We start from the raw sequence: 20,815 nt of genomic DNA, 5'->3' as shown, positions 1-20,815 counted from the left end.
TGAAGGAGGAATAGAGATGGAAGCAAGTTTTGATATAGAAGAAAAGAATTGCTGAGCCAGTCTTAGTGGATAACCAAGGAGGCAAAGGGTGTGTGAGTTAGAAGGGGTTTGTATGGCTTAGAGCAAAGGATGAACCCACCCCAAAGAAGAAGATGTTTTTACCAAGTAGAAAGATGGCACAGGCAAACAAGTCAGCAGAGGCTGCAAGTAGAAAAAAGTCTCAGAATTTTCCACTGCAAGAAAACTGAAAAACAACTTCTAGCTTAAACTGCAATGTACTGACTGTGAGTGACTGGAGAACAGTAACATGAATGTGGTAATTACAGTAGGTATGATAGGCTATAGGTAAAAGTTAAGGTATAGATTGGTTCTGCTGCATTAAGGTGCTCAGCAAAGAAAAGTACAGAATGCATTGTAACCAAACCAAAGGGTCTCCAGGCCTGCCTGCAGCTGGAGCTGACAGCTGTGGGCACAGCTCTGTCACCCACCACCCTGGACTGCTGTGACATCTGGGATGGAATAAACTGCATTGGGAAGAGCTGCCTGCAGTCCTGCATCCCTCATTGTGGCTCTTACACCCAGAGCTGTGGAATTTTGTCTTTGGTGCTTTCTTGGGGATCTGGGGTCTCCTCATGAGTTTTTCAAGGTGTTTGGAGAAGATGCCAACAAAGATTATCCTTAAGAAGGACTTACAGGTGTCTTTTTAGAGAGTATAAAAGGGGAGATGAGAGATGAGGGTTGGGAACAGGGAGACCAATCCCTGCTTGAACTTGCAGAACTTTGGCTTCTATGTCTGCAAGAAAATGGGGAGAGAACAGAAGACTCCAGTCCCCACCAGTCCAATGCATCTGGTGGCCCTTGAACACAGATTCTGCAAATCCAACAAGGATTTCAGACTCAGAGGTGGAATGGGAACTAGAGAGCTTCTCAGTGGGAACAGAAAGCTTCTCAAAGCTTTCGTGGCACAAAACCAACCTGGGTAGGATGGATCTTTTCTCAGATTGCACTTCCTGGACTCTTTGAGCAGCTGCTGTCTCCTGGCAGATGTAAGAAAGGATCAGGAGAAGACAATTCTGCAGCCCTGTGAGGTGAGACCAGGCTGAGCAGGGACTCCATGATTGTCCTGCTTTGCCCTGGGGTTTTCACAGAGGCAATAAACAGCTCCTGGATGGTGTCAGGAATGTGACATGTCCAGCTTGAGAAAGGGATGCTTACAGGGAATGGCCTGCTCTCACTGAGGCCTTTCTGAAGGGACAGAGGAAAGGCTGCTTTCTGTACACATCTGTAATTTGTGTTAAGCATTTGGCATTTTCACTTGGTGCTCAGCAGTTCAATACATTTATTTGGGTCTTTTTACCTTGATTCTTTTTGAACCTAATTTATTTTCCATGCTGTAGGTTTAGCACTCACTCCAGACAGCTAAATGTGTCTGCTGCATAAACCAGAGGAGCCAGTAAATCTTTTCCTTTGAAATTCCTGCTGTCTTTTCATAGCTGAACATCAAGACAAACCCAGTCTTTAGCCTCAGTGGGTGACTGCCTCATCCAATGATTTCTACCTGCTTTCATTGGGATTGACTCCTGGACATCTCTGAGGAAGATCTTTCCCTTGAGATTTCCAGGAAATCACAGCCTTGACCCATTTTTCCCTTGAGATTTCCAGGAAATCACAACCTTGACCCATTTTTCCCTTTGAAATTTCCAGGAGATGTCCAGGTTCCTCTGGTGTTCCAGCCCAGGCTGTTCAAAGGACTAAAGCACAGCACAACTCCTCCATAATTCCATTTCATGGTCCCTGTTTCCTACCCTGTTCCCATTCACATGGAAGGATAACACATACCCTGTCTATTTTTATACATCAGAACAAGGTGCTTGAACAAGCAGCATTTTCCACTCTGTGCTGGAGCTGCACGAGCTACACAAATACTACTTTACTCCAAAAAAGCACTCACAGCTTGGGCAGGGATGGCCCCTGTGGGTGGGGAGCCAGTTTGCTAATTTTGGAAAGCTCCAGTCAAGAGCCACTTGCTGAATCCCAAATGTTTCTGCTGGGATTGCCAAGGGCTTGCCCTGCAAACTGTGGGTGTGCACGTGAGTTATCCTGAACCAAAGCTTGCACAAAGCCAATTCTGGGCTCCTGATTCCTCCCCCACAGGGAAGATGCCATGGAAAATGCAGACTTCCATCACTGTTGGGAGGTGCAATGGTGCCACTGCTCTGCAGATGTCCCTGAGCTGGGTGTTGGGGGCACCTGGGTTATTTCAGGCACGTTGGCTCTGTCTCTCTCAGCTCCTTCCCCTGCAGTGAATAGGATTGTCTTGTCAAAGCTCTTTATCTCCTGCTTTATAAAAAATGAGTCAGGGAGCGGTCTCAGAGGGTGGGTGGGCTTGTGTAGTGGGTTTACTTTTCTGCCTGAAACACAAAGATTAGGCCAGTGCCTATCTCAGAGCACAGGAACACTGTCACCAACATGTTTTATGAAAAATCCTTTCTTTAGGATTTTTTTCCCTCCTGAGAAGCTGAGAGGCCTCAAGAACAAAATGTAAACAATAATTATCTGCTGCTGTGGGATGCACCAGGTGGATCTGGGATTGGTCTCTGTGGTTGTTTCTAATTAATGGCCAATCACAGTCCACATGCCCAGACTGTCTCAGTCAGACACAAACCTTTGTTATTCATTCCTTTTCTATTCTTAGCAGCCTTCTGATGAAATCCTTTCTTCTATTATTTTAGTACAGTTTTAATAGAATATCTATCATAAAATAATAAACCAAGCCTTCTGAACATGGAGTCAACTTTCTCATCTCTTCCCTCATCCTGGGACCCCTGTGAACAATGTCACAGTTCCAAGACAGACATTCCCCTGCTCCCATGGCTGAGTATGGCCAGCAGACAGAAAGGCTGTTAAATGCTGGAATTAGAGAAATGCCTCTTGCTTTGACTCAGCTAACAATGTCATATTAAATCCAGAATGGCAATGTGAAGATGGATCAAAGCATTATGACAGCTACCAGCCTCTGACATAATACTTTTGTTGGAAAAAGTGGTGGAAGAAGCACAGCCGGCAGATTGGTGGATAATGGATTTAAAATTGCACACCCTGTCAGACCTAAAGAGGCTGGGATTTTTGCTGAGAACTCTTGCCCTCTTTCTTTAGATCACAGTGTGCTGATGCTCCAGGGAAAATGTGTTTTCAGGAGCAGTTTCTCAGCTGCATCAAAGCACTCATGAACTGGGGATATTTAACAGCATCTTTGATGCTTAGAGAGGCTACCTGGAACAGAGGCTGGACAGAGCTAAAGGAATAAAGTAGGGATTTATTAAAAAGGCCTTCAAAGGATACACCTTGGGCAGTACAAGAACCTGGCCATGGCTCCACCCAGGATGGACCCTAGACGGATTCCAGGTTATGAGTTTTCACACTTTTATAAGTTTTGGTCCATTTCCATAGTGGGGTTGATTGTCCAATTCCAGCTCCAGGTTATGCAGTCCCATCCTCCTCAATTTGCTGTTGTTTGCATTTTTTGGGCCTGAAGCTGTAAAGTGTCCTTGGTTCTGGGGCTGGAAAAGGATTGTTTTGTGTGACTGAGCTATGAGTAGAACTTGCTAACACTTCATATGAAGTTCAGAGTTATTTACCAGTGCAGTACAGAATCTGGAAAACAAGAAAGCTAAAACTTAAGGCATTGCCTTGAACTGGCAAAAAGAAGCCTTCAAGATTTTTTTCCCTCCTTTTACTGTAGCCTACAGTCAGCAAAACATTTTGATACAAGAAAATTGCTGTTCCTCAGGGTTTTCTGGCTGCCTGTGTGTAACAGCTGGGCTGTTTCTGAGCAGGCAGTGCTGTGGTGGTGGCTGCTGCTTTTCCCACAGAACTGTCCTCAATAAATGCCTTGGATCCTCAGCTGGGTTTGGAGCAGGTCGTGTGGGCTGGGGGAAAACAGATCAGGCAAGATCCATCTGACAGCCTCAGGAGCCAGGCTGGGAGAGCTGGGAATGTTCAACTGGAGAGGAGAAGGCTCCAGGGAAACCTCAGAGCCCTTTCAGGGCCTGAAGGGGCTCCAGGAGAGATTTAGAAGGACTTGGGACAAGGCATGGAGTGACAGGACAAGGACAACAGCTTCAAACTGAAAGGGGGTTGTTTCTGTAGGACATGAGACAAAACTATGTGGACATGCAGCTCTCCAAGATAAAAAAGAGTATTTTTGATTTCTGACTCCGACATTTATAGATTTCCAAAAGTGACAGTGGATTGGAGGGTGACAGTGCCACCTCTCCAATGGCACTGGGCAAACCAACAGTCCATCAAATTTCTCCTCTTCTATAAAAGAATGCAGAACAATGAGTTATTTACAGAAAGTGTGTGAGAAAGTTCATTACAAAAATGTAAACATCAGAAGGCTTAGAAAAACTTAAAAAACAACAGAGGGCAGGTTTGAGTAGATATCAGAGAGAAGATTTTTACAGTCAGGGAGTGAGGCCTTAGCACAGTTGCCCAGGGAAGCTGTGGCTGCCCCATCATTCTAGATGGGCTGGAGTAACCTGATCCCATTGAAGACGTCCCTGCTCATTGAGAGGGGGTTGGACTCTGTGACCTTTGAAGGTCCCCTCATCTCCAATTATTCTGTGATTAAATGGGCCTCTGTCTAAACCCAGACCAGCTCCCCTCAGCTCACTTATTACCATCAGAGAGAAACAGACACTTACAGAGGCCTAAAAATCTCTTTCAAATTCCTCTTTTAGAGGAGATAAGTCACGCTCTGGACTCATGATGCTGTTAACTGGCTCTCTATGGACCACAGAAGGGACACAGGGCAATTAAACAGAAGACACTTCTCTACCCGAGGTCAGTGCCAGCAGTTGGATGCTGTGGATGCTTGTGCAGGATTTCACTGCCAAACTGGACACAAAATTTGTGTCCAGAGTGGTAGAAATGACTGACTTTTGACAGAGGCAGCTTTTCCAGTTAAACTGTTCAAGCTTGATTTCTCAGGTTGCAAGGTGTAGCTGGGGGTGTGTTATTGCATTCTGTCAGAGCTGGGGCAGTTCTCTGCTGTTCATGGGGCAGTTTTCTTTATCTCTCCCACAGCCCACCCTCCCTCCAGGAGATCTCTGCTGTCCATGGCCACTGAGTGTCCCTACAGGGCAGATCAAATTCCACCATCCCATGGGGAGATGCTGCGCCCAGGGGAGGAGCCAAGCATTCCTACCTGGATCCAATCTGCCCTGGGAACAGCCCAGCAGCCTTTGCCCCCTGCATTCCCAGAGGAGCAGCTTTCTGCTGCCCTGCATTCCCAGAGGGAGAGCAGGCCCATCTCCAGCAGCCCTGGAGCTGCAGAGGAAAACTCCCCCCTTGTGCAGGATCCCTGCTCCAGCAGAGCCACAGCTGGCACTGCAGGAGGGCTGAGCCCCCCTGGGATGGGACTGTGCCACCACCCTGAGCCCCCCCTGGGATGGGACTGTGCCACCACCCTGAGCCCCCCTGGGATGGGACTGTGCCACCACCCTGAGCCCCCCTGGCATGGGACTGTGCCACCAGCCTGAGCCCCCTGGGATGGGACTGTGCCACCACCCTGAGCCCCCCTGGGATGGGACTGTGCCCCCACCCTGAGCCCCCTGGGATGGAACTGTGCCACCAGCCTGAGCCATCCTGGGATGGGACTGTGCCACCACCCTGACCCATAGGGAGTCAGGGCATGCTCTGACTCTGGCAGTGGTTCTTTTGTACTATTGCATTTATATTTTTCCTAGTAAAGAACTGTTATTGCTATTCCCATCTCTTTGCCTGAGAGCCCCTTAATTCCAAAACTATAATTCAGAGGGAGGGGGTTTACATTTTCCATTTCAAGGGAGGCTCCTGCATTCCATAGCAGACACCTGTCTGTTCAAACCAAGACACTTGGACATGAAAAAGCAGCCTTGTTGCTGCTGATTCAGGCAGCCCCAGCCTTTCCCTGCCTGTCAGGGCTGCACGTGGTGCTGCAGCAGCTGCAGGGTTCAGCTGATGGATGGGAACCCTGTGCTCCTTCCCTCAACCCACCTGACCTGCAAGGCAAAACCTGGACCTGACCAGGCCAACACCCCATGGCTTGGTGTGCCTTGTCTCCAGGCCTGGATTATCTCAGTGAGGCTTCTTTCTTTTCTTTCCTTTATTCCTTCCTTTCTTTCCTTTCTTTCCTTTCTTTCTTTCCTTTCATTATTATTATTATTATTATTATTAGTAGTAGTAGTAGTAGTAGTAGTAATATATTTATAGGCATATTTATATTTATAGGCATATTTATAGGTATATTCATAGCTCTATTTATGTTTCTATTTTTATTTATTTATTTATTTTGTTACTTCTGGGGTTTTTTTTTCTGGTCTTCTCCCAAGTATTACTCTGGGAGAAAACACCATTATCTGGAGAAAGCACCATGTTTTCTCCAGATGATGAACACCTTAATGGGACCTCACCTCCCCTACCTCCTTCTCACACAGAAATAATTTCTGTCTGTCAGAGCAGGGGCTGGGAATTGGAGTGGTTGCAGTGCAGCAGACACTCCCAGACTGCAATGGTTTTACACTTCAGGGGCAAAATTGCTGTGGTGGAAGTGGGGAGAAGTGGCTTTCCAGAGGATCAGCCTTGCTCAGGCTCTGTATTTCAGTGTTTCCACACCAACTGCCCTCCATTCCCAGGGGATGCAGTTATTTTCTGTTTGGAGTAAGTGACTGTGACATTCCAAAGCTGTGAGTGCCTCATGCAGGCAGAAACAGGTCCCTGAAATCCACTGAGTCCAAAAACCAGCACCACTGCCTCTCCTTGGAGAGCCATGCTAGAGGTGGTGAGGTGCTTGGGGACAAGGACAAATCACCCAAGATCAGAGATCCTGCCAGATTCTGCCTCTCTGGGGCTAAGAGGGAAGAAAAGTGCCCCGTGGAGGAGACTGAGAGCTTTTAGTGCACACACAGAAGTCCTGATTCAGTGCCCAGACAGCATCTCCTGCTGTTGGAGGTCTTTAGGGACATGGTTTGGCAGTGGACCTGCCCCTCCTAGGCTTTTGGAACCTCAATTATTCTCCAGTTTGATGATTCTATGCCCCCACCTGGGTTATTCCAGCTGGTTTTATCTGTCCCACCTCCCAGCTCCATGGAGAGGTCTCCAGTACCCTGGGGAATTTCAGATCCAATTCCAGGAGGGAATTCAGCTCAGGATAAGTCACTTACAATACAGAGATCATCTCAGATCTCTCCACAGACACTGCTTTTCTCCAGCAAGACACCAGAAATCTCAGAATGCTGGGATGAGGCACGACACCCCTCTAAAACTCAGTGTCCTTTCTCTTCTATGACCTCAGTTCCAGTGGAAGCTGCCCTTGGATTAATCTGTCCAAAACATGATCTCTTGGGATGTTTTATTTCTTCATTTTTTCTATATATTTTCAAACAGCCTTGAGCACTCTCTATTTATAGAGAGAAAAGTGCCTCAAGCACAAGGTACAGTCTCCAGTGGTGCTGTTCTCAATAAATAACCTGCATTAATCAGAGATGAAACACAAGGTCACCTCTTTGTTCTGACTTTTTCCTCTTTTATTTGGCTTCACTCCACACTCTGCTGCTTCTTTCTTACAAATAAAGATAAGAAATATTAAAAAGTAAGAGGTGCTTGAGTTTCTATGGTGCTCACTTGTGTTATGCTTTGTCTCTTCTGGCCCAGGAGAAGGAATTGAGCAGAGAGGAATTCCTGTAGTGGTACCTCCATCTGCATGGCCTCACCAGGAAAATTTCAAATCCTAGAATTCCAGAATGGTTTGGGTTGGAAGAGACCTTAAAGAACATCCTGCCATGGGCAGGGACCCCTTCCACTGTCCCAGGCTGCTCCAAGCCCTGCCTTACCTGGAATTTTCTTATCCCTGCAGGGCAGACCTGTGTGCTCTGTGTTTCTGTGCTGCCTTGGGTAGATGGATAGGTAGATAAGGGAGGAGGCAGCCCCAAAAAACCACCAAATTGCTTTGTTTTACTAGAGCATGGGGTGGAAGTACAAAAAAAAAAAAAAGACAGAGTGAGCATTTTTTGGTAGATCTCACTCTGGTCCTCTGTGTTCTTTAAATTAGAGCTGATTCCACAACCAAATTCCCCCATGGTTCACACCAGAGATATTTAGAAATAATGCTGTGGGTGTTCAGGGAATGCTTTGTGTGAGTGCTGATACAAATCAGAGCAGCAGGACTCACTGAGGCTACAATGGAGTAAAACTGTTGAAGAGGAATTATGAGAGGGGCATTTGCCTCTGGTGGGGACTCCCAGCTCCTGTTACAGTCTGGAAAGGCCTGTTTCACACTGGGAATGGTCCCAGTCCAAGGGTCTCATTCCCTTAGCAGCACTCAGGCATCTCCTGTCCTTTAGGATCTCCTGAGGTTTTCCTTGGCTGCTTCCTCTGAAAGTGGATGAAAAAGAAACTACAGATAATGAAGATTCTGAGTATTTTCATTTCTGTTCTATCTATTTCATTTCATATCATCTGTCCCTCCAGAAGAAGGGATTTCTTCTCTCTTTTTAGTTAGTGGATGCTTTACCCCTATTTTTTCCATTGAGGACAGATTTTTAAAATATGTTTTTCTCTAAGTACTTTTCCCCACATAGAATTTCTGCATAAATACACATTGCAGTGTTCAAGCTGGCAAAATGAATTTTGTAGTGACAGTCTGATTGAGGAGCTGATTTCCCCTAAAAGGATGATAATGATATCATTAGCAGAGTTCTTCTCCCACTTACACCACTCTGGATCCAAAAGGAGCTCCATGGAAAACAATGGATGTGAATCATCATCACATCAGACCAAAATAAAAGTGAAGCCCCAGTGAAAGCATCCAGGAGGATTTAAGCAAGTTCAGAATGGGGAGAATTTCTGTGCTGAGGGAATTCAGCACATCTATAAAATAAAAGGGGAATTTATCTCACCTGTGCCTGTGAGAGGACAGGAGTTGTGGCCTCAGTTCCTCTCCCTTTTACTGAGTGAGAAGCTCAAAGGCTCCTTCCCACATCCTGGACATCCCACATGAGCTGGGATGGATCCTTTCATCCAGCACCAGAGGATGTGTCCTCATTGTACACTGAGTTGGAGTTTGTCATCTCCAGGGCAAGGCCATGTCCAAAAATAACACAAAATGGGGTTTGAGTGACTGATTTTAGTTTCTTCTAGCCATAAAGGACAAAAAGAAAGAGGAAATCGAGGCACTTGGGGGATGGCACTAAAACTTTTTGAAGAAGACAGCAAGATCTGAGCTTCAAATTTATTTAGGGTTTTATTTCAACCTTAACCATATTCTCCTGGCCAAGGTTTAAATTATGGCAGGGCTAAATTACAGAGTAACCATGGATTAAAAAGGAGACCTTGAATTTTCTGATCCAACTCTAGAAAATAGCGAGCACTTAAAAGAAAAGCTGACTAATGGAACTCATTAGTTTTGTAAACTCTCAAGGGATAAAAACTATGAATACCAAAAGTTAATTTGTTATAACATTCCTGACATTGCCCATTTTTACATTGTTTTATTTTTTTATTTTTTTTTCATCTTGAAAACCATTCTTGGTTCCAAAATCTGGAATATTATTCATTAAAAATGATAAAAGTGATAAAGGTTTAGAAGACAAAAGTGATAAAAGTTTAGAAGACTAACATCAAAAAGAAATTTCTTTTTCCAAGAAATTAATGAACGTTTTGCAAAATGTTTTGTTCCAATTTTCCCTCCCTTTGAGATGGTCCTGGTGAAGTTCACTTGTGCTATGATGCAAGGAGAAATTTCCCGTGAACTCCTGACAGGGAGAGCTCCTAAAGCCATGGGGAGGGAAAGGATTTTAGGTTTTGCTTTCTCCCTCCTGATGTGGCTGAGAGTGAAACCCACCCTTTGTGGCAGCAGGAATGATTCTGCCATCAGCCTGGAATGATTTGGGCTTGGTCTGGTTCAGCCACAAAGTGGTGCCTGAGAGTGGAAATGTCTGGACACAATCTGCTTGAGAAGATTCATAGCTTTTATCTCAAAGTGTCCACGTTTCTGATCTCTCCCATGTGCTGGGAACAAGGCCTGGAGGAAAATGTCTGAGATCTCATCCAGGGGTTAACTTCTGGCAAAGGAGAACTTTCCATAAGAAGGGTACAGCTTTCTGGAAAAGCAAACATTGCTGGGAGCTTGTTAAAGCCCTGGCTGTTCCTGCAAGGACTCAGATCTCCACAATTCTCACCCAGGCTGTTCCCAGCCCTGGGGACACAGAAAAGCTTTGAGGGTGCTTAAAAATCAGCCACTGTTACCTGCACACCCCCTCTGCCAGGAACAGCACAGAGAAAACAAGAGTGGAAAATGTTATTTCAAATTAATGCTTCTTCCATCACTGTCACAGAATCCTGGAATGCTTTGGGTTGGGGATTGTGTCCAGCCCCATTCCCTCAGCTTGGGAAGGACCTTGGGACACTGAGCTCATCCAGAGGGGACAGCGAGGCTGGAGAGGGGCTGGGAACACAAACCCTGAGAGGAGCCCTGAGGGAGCTGGGGGTGCTCAGCCTGGAGAAAAGGAGACTCAGGGGTGCCCCCATCACTCTCACAGCTCCTGAAAGGTGCCTGTGCTCAGCTGGGGCTGGGCTCTGTCTGCAGCAGCACTGACACACCCAGAGCTCACAGCCTCCAGCTGCACCCAGGGAAATACAGGTTGGATAGCAGGAAAAGTTTTTCCCAGAAAGAGTGATAAAGTTCTGGAATGGCTGCCCAGGGAGGTGGTGGAGTCCCCATCCCTGGGTGTGTTTGACAAAGCCTGGATGTGGCACTGGGTGCCAGGGGTGAGTTGAGGTGTTGGAGCTGGGTTGGACTCAATGATCTTTAAGGTTTCTTCCAACCTGGTCATTCTGGGAATTCTGTGAACTCAGATCTCCACAATTCTCACCCAGGCTGTTCCCAGCCTTGGGGATAGGGAAGAGCTTTGAGGCTGCTTAAAAATCAGCCACTGCTACCTGCACACCCCCTCTGCCAGGAGCAGCACAAAGAAAACAAATGTGGAAAATGTTATTTGAATTAATGCCTCTTCCATCACTGTCACAAATCATGGAATGGTTTGCGTTGGGAGGGACCTCAAAGCTCATCCAGTTCCACCCCTGCCATGGGCTGGGACACCTTCCACTATCCCAGGTGCTCCAAGCCCTGACCAGTCTGGACTTGAGCTTATTTGGGTAGATTATTAGAGTCTGAAAAACCTGTTGATGGGTTGATCATATAGAGAGATTTAATCATATATTCCTGATCAGCAGAAAAAGGAAAAACATCTGGAAAAAGCTGGGATGTGAGGACCCTAGATATTTTTCATCTCAGACTTGGGCACCTGCTGAAAGCTCCTGACTGTTGATGTGAAATTAGAGAATTATGAAATGACCACAAGTCAGTTACACTCACTGATTTCTCCAAAACACCACAAATAAAACCTGCATCTTTGAAAAAGGCAGAAGAGAGGTTTTTAACTTTCCTGTGTCTGACTCTAAAATGCCACTGCCTGTGCATTTACTAATTCATATCAAACCTTGAATAATTCCCTTTTAATTTTATGCTGAGCACTAATGTGAGCAGCTAATTTTCCTTTACTTACAGTGAATTTGTGCTGGAAAAACACGAGCTCATAATGACTCTTGATCCAAGCTGTGTATGAATTAGGTAATAAACCACAGCAGAAGACTGGAGATAAATCATCTTTGGCACCATGTTTTGTTTACCTTCTTTTTCATGAAGGAGGCAATTAAATTCCCTGAAAACTGCAAGATCTCTTCTGCAACATGTGGAAAAATGGTAAAAATTCTCTGTTGAGCCAGGGGATCTCATATGTAAAAGGCATTATTAATGGGTGTTAAAAAAGAGTGTTAAAAACACTTTTCTGACACGGGCAGGGACACCTTCTACCATCCTAGGTTGCTCCAAGCCCCATCCAACCTGGCCTTGGACACTTCCAGGGATCCAGGAGCAGCCACAGCTGCTCTGGGCACCCTGTGCCAGGGCCTCACCATCCTCACAGAGAACAACTTCTTCCCAATATCCAATCTACCCTTATGTATATCTACCCTTATACCCAATATCCAATCTATCCCAGATGGCCCTCTGCCAGTCTGAAGCCATTCCCTCTCCTGTCCCCACCTGCCCTTATCAAAAGTCCCTATCTGGGTTCCTGTAACCCCTTTAGGTGCTGGAAGGCTGCAGTGAGGTCTCTCCAGAGACTTCTCTTCTCCAGGATGAACAATTCTCCCCCCTTCCCTCCCAGGAGAAGTTCTCCCTGTGTGCAGGCTCTGCTGGTGACCCTGGCTGGGCAGCCAGGAACCATCCCCCCCCCCCACAGGCTGCCCCAGGGCTGAGCTCTCCCAGCCCTGCTGGGGATAGGAGCACTGCCTGCCCCCATCTCCATCTCCACAGCACTGCCTGCCCCCATCTCCATCTCCACAGCACTGCCTGCCCCATCTCCATCTCCACAGCACTGCCTGCCCCATCTCCATCTCCACAGCACTGCCTGCCCCCATCTCCATCTCCACAGCACTGCCTGCCCCATCTCCATCTCCATCTCCACAGCACTGCCTGCCCCATCTCCATCTCCACAGCACTGCCTGCCCCATCTCCATCTCCATCTCCACAGCACTGCCTGCCCCATCTCCATCTCCACAGCACTGCCTGCCCCATCTCCATCTCCACAGCACTGCCTGCCCCATCTCCATCTCCATCTCCACAGCACTGCCTGCCCCCATCTCCATCTCCATCTCCACAGCACTGCCTGCCCCATCTCCATCTCCACAGCACTGCCTGCCCCATCTCCATCTCCACAGCACTGCCTGCCCCCATCTCCATCTCCACAGCACTGCCTGCCCCCATCTCCATCTCCACAGCAGGGGCTTCCTTCCAGCTGCCCACCAGCCACGTGCCTGCCCCAGGGGTTATGGCACACCCCAGTCCCAAAGCTGAGGCAGGAAAGCCTCAGAGTTGCTTTTGATGGGCTTTTCTTCCTTCAGCTCTCCAGCCAAGACCAGCAGTGCTGCTGTGAAAAACTGCTCTGTGACTTGGGAATGTTTTCTTTGGCACTTTGTGTGAGTTACAATTATTTTACAGCTTTTGCTGTATTTTGCTGTTAATTTTCTTTTCTTTTTTTTTTTTTACCCCTCTCAGTGCAATCCTACCAGAAAACAGGGGATGTAGAATACACACATGGGGATACCTCATCCTGCTTGTCCTTCTCAGTGAGGTGAATCCTGATGGAGAAGTGGGAGCTTCACCTGCCCTTGGAGAGGGGCAGAAATTGAGGTGTTGGGACCTTCTCCTGCAGCAGATTTGAGATTCATCCTTAGCTGGGCACAGAGGTGGGCCAGGAATCCTGTGGGGCTGTCAAAAAGCAAAAAGATATTTGGGAATCCCCCACCTTTTGAAATTCGAATCCCACACACCAAATGCTCCCTGTTTGGCAACAGCTACACATTTGGCATCATCTCTGCAGAGTTTGAGGAGAGTCTTTGTCTTGGTTTGAAAAGACAGGTGTGTCCTAAGGAAGGCAGGAGCCTCCCTTGAAATGGAAAATGTAACCCCCTCCCTCCAAATTATTGTGATTTTGAAATTAAGGGGCTCTCAGGCAAAGATATGGGAATAGCAATAACAGTTCTTTACTAGGAAAACTAAAAAAATACAAATACAATAGTACAAACAAGAAAACAAACCACTGCCAGAGTCAGAACAGGCCCTGGCCCCCTGTGTGTCAGGGTGGTGGCACAGTCCCATCCCAGGGGGCTCAGGGTGGTGGCACAGTCCCATCCCAGGGGGGCTCAGGGTGGGGGCACAGTCCCATCCCAGGGGGGCTCAGGGTGGTGGCACAGTCCCATCCCAGGGGGGCTCAGCCCTCCTGCAGTGCCAGCTGTGGCTCTGCTGGAGCAGGGATCCTGCACAAGGGGGGAGTTTTCCTCTGCAGCTCCAGGGCTGCTGGAGATGGGCCTGCTCTCCCTCTGGGAATGCAGGGCAGCAGAAAGCTGCTCCTCTGGGAATGCAGGGGGCAAAGGCTGCTGGGCTGTTCCCAGGGCAGATTGGATCCAGGTAGGAATGCTTGGCTCCTCCCCTGGGCGCAGCATCTCCCCATGGGATGGTGGGATTTGATCAGCCCTGCAGGGACACTCAGTGGCCATGGACAGCAGAGATCTCCTGGAGGGAGGATGGGCCGTGGGAGAGATAAAGAAAGCTGCCCCATGGACAGCAGAGAACTGCCCAGCTCTGACAGATGGTGATAGAATGCACACCCCAGCCACATCTTTCAACCTAAGACAATCTTCCACCAGATTCTGGGTGCAGATGTTAATCCGGTCCTGGCAAACCAAACATCCCCATTTCAGCAGTGACACAGATGGGATATATGTGCCTACTGCAGTGGCACACACACTGCTGTGCCAATAAAAGTGTCTGTGAGCAGCAAAATAGCCAAGCTGAAACAGTTTGATTGTTCAGGTTGTTGATTCATTTCTGAAGGACTGCTGAATAACACCACCCAAAAAGATGCTGATGTGTGAGTGACAGGGGAAAGCAATGTGATCCTCACTTGCTGAACTAGGCACCAGGAGTCTGATGGGTTTGGTTTTTAATTGCCTCTGATTTTCCAGCATTTCAGCTGGGGCTGCTGCAATCATTTCCCAAGGAGCCTGTCCCACGTGAACCACAAACATCTCGTGGCTGGGAGCTCCTGTCAGTGCAGAACCTGTGAGAAATCTGATTTATGGAAGGGGCTGTGGGGCTGCACAGGCTCAAGGCTTTCCTCCCAATCCCTGGGAGCACAGAGAGCTGGAGAAGCTGCAGATTGGAGCTGTTTGGTTTTTTACATCCCTGCCTTTATGAGTCCAGCAGAAGAGGGAACTGCGTGGTTCCTGAAGATTTATGATGTTGGCAGCTTGGAGAAAATGTTTTTATGCAACTTTTTCTCTTTTTTTGTGCTTTGCAAGCAACTTCCCAGTGCTTGTCAGTGCTGAGCAAAGCAAATATGTGCACATATTGAAAGGCTGTGCACACCAAGAAGGGTAAAACCATGAGGATGAGAGAAGCAGCTGCTATAAACAGGTGAAGGTGAGCCTGGAGCACAGCACAAATGTGGAGGAATATTGCTGGGTGCAGATTTTTCTCAGTGAGTGTGTAAAACATGCAAAATGAGTAATTTTATTCAAAGGAGAAAATGCCCATCAGCAAACTGAAACAAAACCTTCAAGCAAACAGTGGATGCTTGTGTTGAGCTGCTTTGTGCAGACAATGCACCTTCATGCACAGGAGGGAGCTCGGGACCAGTGAAATCATCACTCTCCTACTCCAAACCCAGGACTGAGTATTTTCCTTCTGGTGGAAGGTGTCCTGCCCATGGCAGGGGTTGGAATGAGATGATCTAAGGTCCCTTCCAACCCACCCCATTCTGTGATTTGATGGGTCCGTGATATTTGCAGCAGATCTGTCAGAAATATGGCAAACAAGTTCACATACACTGAAAACCACACAAGCATGTGTGAGGGTATTTATAAAGCAGTTGAATCTGACAGATTTTCAACAGAAATCCACGGGTACAGCAGGGATTGAGCTGTGCAAACCTGTCAGTTTGACCTGTGCACCCCATTGAGGTCATTCTGTAATTCCATGATTTGTATTTGGGTTTTTTTCTCCAAAAGCTTTTCCAATCCTGTGGGAAATACAAGCACAGAGAGCTCCCAAGGCTCTGAACATACAAGCTCAGAGATGGAGATAGAGATGGAGAGAGATACAGTGCTTGACCTAAGACCTTGGGAAGGCTTGGAGCTTTAGAATAGAATCATGAAACAAACACAAAATGAGAATAAAGATTTCTAGTTTAAGGAGAAATATGTTTAAAGCAAGTAGAAATATGCCTCATATAGGAAAATGAATAGGTTAAGCAAGCTAGTATTTAATTATACTTGTATAGAACTATAAATTAATTATTAATTAATTATATTTATTATACTTTTCTAGAACTCTAGTTTTATTATTAGACAATTAAAGTCAGTTAAAGACAATCAGACAATTAAAGTCTACAATAAATCTTGTAGAGTTGGTAAAAAGTAGAAGATCCAGCAATAAGTTTCTGTAGGGTTATGATTGGATAGAAAAAGACACATTGCAGTAAGTTGTGTAAAATGTAGCAATTAATTGGTTATGAAGATGATAATGAGCTTTGTGGAAGCAGCTGATTGGAGAATAAATTTATAAAGGACATTGTAACTGGAATTATAAGGGCTTCTGATCTGATGGCTTTGGATGCAACAACCTTACAGGCTCACCCTTCCATGAGACTGATTTTGCAATAAACCATCTTTAAATGCCTCTTTCTGTAGCCTGAACACAATCCTTTTGTTAGAGAGAAGGATTCTTTGATCCTCACTCAATGACCTTTCTGAAGTACCTGAGCACAGGTGCCTGCTCAGGGCTCTGACCAGCCTGACCTGGCTGAAGATGTCCCTGCTCAGTGCAGGGGGTTGGACCAGATCACCTTTAAAGGTCCCTTCCATCCCAAATTATCCTGTGATTGACAGAACTGAGCCAGCCCCTGCCTGGCTGCTGCACAGGGAGGCTTGCAGGGACCCACAGAACCATGGACACCTCAGAACTCCCCCAGAGGAGCTGGGCTGCCCTGCTTTGCTGCCCTCAGAGCCAGCTTTCCTGTCCTGCCAGGCAGCAGCAATCCCTGTTTCCCAGGTGGAGGGGATCCCTGCTGAGCCAGCATCCCTGGGCTGCCACTGCTGATCCCTTGGCCTCTGGCTGAACTGCTGGGCTGAAAGTCAGCAACCAGCAAAGGTCAGGGTGAGTCAACCACCCCATCCCAGGCAGGACATGCAGGGTTTCTACTGTGGAAATGCACTTTGAGGCTGGCTGTGGCTGGCCAGGGTTGGGATGAGCCAGGTTAACCACTATTCCCAGCTCATTAGAACCGTGCCAGTGATGAACAGGACCCTGAGGACACCCCCCTGCTGCTCCCTGTGCCCTCACCAGCAGCACCCTGCAGTTTGTCACTCTGGGCAGGCTGAAGCACTCCTCTGACACGTGCCAATCAGCAGAGTGCAATTAATTGGCTCAGCCTCTGACAGGAGCCCTTGCAGCCCTGGAGTGCAGAGGGGAGATGAGTCAGGAGGGTCATTGCACAGCCTTTGGTCAGTGCTGAGCACACACAGCCCTCCTGGAGGCTCCCTGCCTCCTTAGCAGCTGGGAAACTCATTAAAGTTGGAGGAGTTCTTCTTCAAAGCTTTGGCCTCTCAGAGCACAAGGTCACTTTAGCACAGCTCTGTGGTAATTACACCAACCAGGATTTGCTTTCTCCTGCACTAATTAGCAAGTGGAGAAACTTGAGAAACCAATGTAGAACCCAACAGGATTGTCCAGGTGATCCAGGTTTTTGTTTTAACTATGTATTTTACCATCAGTAAATTTACAGATTTTATGTCTTTTGCAAAAGTTTCTCTTGAGATGCTTCTCCAGCTTTGTGGAAGATATACATGAGAAAAGGAATAAAGTGAATTAATCTATGAAAAATTGGAGGATTTATGTGAAACCTTCACACTGATGAATGTACAATAGCCTCTCCATGTAGGGATACCCAGTACTCAGAGGACAGTAATCCCAAAATTGCTTTTTTTCTCCCCATGGACTAAGAGATGAGCCTTGTGGTGGCTGTCTGCAGGAGTAGGTACCACTGAAACCATGAGTCTGACCAGAGAGCAGGGTGGTCAGAGCATGGCCTGTCCCTTCACAGCTCCTCTCTGCCCAGCCTCCTGCCCCATCTCAGTGACTCCATCTCTTCATTCAAAGCTCATTTTCCACCTCAGAGCCATTTGGGGTGGAAACACGACCTTGTCTCACTGCAGAGCACATCCCCAGGGGTGTGATGCTCTGCTGGAAGCTGGAGCTGTGGATTCCACACCCCATGCTCAGGCCCCAATCCCCTGTACATGTGCAGTGATGGAGCCCAAAGCCAACCCTAAACCACTGCATCCCAGGAACTGCAGCACAGCTGGCTCCACTGCAAGCTGGAACTGGGCATTTACTGCAAAGGAGGAGGGGGAAAAAAACATTTAAATAGTGTCAGAGGGAAGCAATTAGCCCAGCTCCAAAGTCAGCTTACACTTGTGCCCCAGCCAGTTGGCACACACATGATCTGTGGTGCTCAGCCCTGCAAACATTTTCCTGGAAGAGCTTTGGAGTCTTGTTTCAAGCACTTGAGTGCTCATAGTTGTTCATTTCCATAATGACTCACTGAACATGAGCAGCTTTGTTTTCCTCCTGCAGAATCAGCCATAAATCCAGAGAAATTTGATCTGTTTTCTTCAAATGCACAGGGGGCCATGGACACACATGTGCATGAGCATACACACAGACACACACGTGCACAGATGCTGTCACTGCAACAGATCCACCACAATTTTCCTGGCACTGATGAGCTGAGACTGTTCCTGCTGATCCAAAAGCTACATCTGAATCATCCCAGACTTGTGCCATAAATGATTATTTTGTTGAAAGGGACACACAGCTTTAAAAGGCGTCACAAAGTAAAGAGGAAAGTTTTCCCTGAAGAGTGTGACTTTATTCATCTTTGCCTTCCTGCCAGGAGACAGCAAAGAAAGAAGCTTCTTTTGAAGAGAGGAGACATGAGCATGTTTCTAAAGCCCCTGAGGTGCACAGGGAGAAAAGGCAGCAGCCAGACCTTGATCATGTTCATTCTTCTCTTGTCTCAGAGGCATGACTGACAGTACCAGTTTCAGGAGGATGGCACAATCCAGGTTGTAAGGCACCTCAGGAGGTCTCCAGTCCAAACCCCCTACTCACAGCAGGCTCAGAATGTTGCTCAGGGCTTTATCCATCTGGGTCTTGAAAAATCTTGAAAGAGTCTCCCACCCTCACTGGGAAACCTCTCCCACTGCTCATCTGTCTTTATGAGGAAAAACTTTCCTCCTTCTCCATCTTATCTGGCCCTTTTGTTTTTACAGTTTCCTTGTTCCTCCTGCCTCAAACCACTATGAAGGGCTTGGATCTGTCAGCAACCTTGAGGTACAGGCAGGCTGTTGTTAGCTCCATCCAGAATCCTTTCTTCATTTTGAATCAGCTCCTTCTGCATCTCTGCACATGAAGAGTGCTCCAGACCTGAGCATCTTGGTGTCCCTGTGACTGATCTTGCTTTGGTTTGTTAATATCTCCTGTACTGGGGTCACCAAACTGGTGACCACACTCCTGGCTGTGGTCTAAGGAGTGCAAAGTGGAAGGGAATAATCATTTCCTTCAAAACATCCCAGAGCTTTGCTGCCAGGTCACATGCCTGGTTTGGGTTGATTTCAGCATCCATGAGCTCCCTGGCTGCTTTTCCACACTGCTGCTCCTCAGCAAGTCCTCACCTGGCCAAGGAACTCCCCTTTGCTGCCCAAGACATCTGGGGAACATCTCAGCAGCTCTGCTCACAGGTATCCTGGATGATCACCAAACCATTCATTCAATGCTAAAAGGCAAGATCAACATCACTCAGTGCAAATTCAGAAATATTTATTTGTTTTCTTGGCATAAGGGTGTGTGGCTCACCTCCAGTATTTTTATCAAGGGCTACTCAGGGAAAAGGGAAGTTCTTGCTTATCTGTTTTGTTCCCAGGTGTTTTCTCCTGGGCTGATTTCCAAAGAGCTAAACTCAAATTAATCAATTTCTGAGCACCCCATGCCTTGGGATGTCACCAGCAGCTACTCTGGCTGGTGTTCCCAGGAAAGGTGTGCAGTTTGCCATCCAGCTTGGATGTGCCAAATGCTCCTGGTGACGGATGTTGGCTGTCCACCTCTGGGACCAGACAGTGCAGCAGAGACAGGAGCAGCACCACTGCTGTCAGGAGAGTGTACTGTGAACGTCTTCCAAAGTCCTGGGGGTGAGAGCATGCAGAGTCTAAAAGGTTATTTTTATTTTCTTCAAGCTGCACAATTTCCTTGGGTAGGGACCAAGTACAGTGGGAGATCAGCCACCTGACTTACTAGGACACAAACCAAATTTAACTGTCTTCACCTGTTTATTGTCTTAAATGTTCAGGGAACATAATGGCAAGTGAAACCAGGGGCATTGCAGCAATAGCCCAGAACACTGGCACAAAGGGGGTGCCCTGGCACTGCTATATTCCAGTGGCTCACTGAGGTAAACTCTAAAGGACCCCAGGGTTAACCATTAGTTCACTGCTTCAGCTGCCAAATTTCTTCTCTACTCAGACCTGCTCCATGTCTGGATGTCTGCTACACTTCTGGCAGCACCAATAACCTGCAATTTCTGACAGAATCCGCTGCACTGCACATCCCTTTTTCATCCCAGCACAGCCCAGAGCCAGAGCAAACACAGACATACTCACTGTACATGTTTCTGACCTGTGGATGTGTCCCTCCCTTCAAACACAGATGCCAGGGGCTGTGTACTGCTACTGTGAGTAGTAATAGCACTGACCCAGTCCTTGTCACCATCATATTTTCTGGAAAAATCCCTTTGCCAGGATTTCTCTCCTGGGAAGCTGAGAAGCCTCAGAGATAAAGAAAAGCAATATTATCTCATTTGCTTCTCCTGTGTTTTGCTCCTTTGGAATGTGTTTGGAGATTGTTCACCCACAGGTGATTGTTCCATTGCATTCTGCTGGGAGTTGTTTTCACTCTTTGGCCGGTCAGGGCCAAGCTGTGTTGGGACTCTGGAAAGAGTCAGGAGTTTTCATTATTATCTTTTTAGCCTTCTGTCTAAAAAGATAATAATGTATCCTTTCTGTAATCTTTAGTATAGTTTAGTATAGAATTGTTTAA

Source organism: Serinus canaria, chromosome 2, assembly GCF_022539315.1.
Source record: "Serinus canaria isolate serCan28SL12 chromosome 2, serCan2020, whole genome shotgun sequence".
Lineage (NCBI taxonomy): Eukaryota > Metazoa > Chordata > Aves > Passeriformes > Fringillidae > Serinus > Serinus canaria.
The sequence above is the reverse complement of the archived record's forward strand: the minus strand, read 5'-3'. Positions refer to the sequence as shown.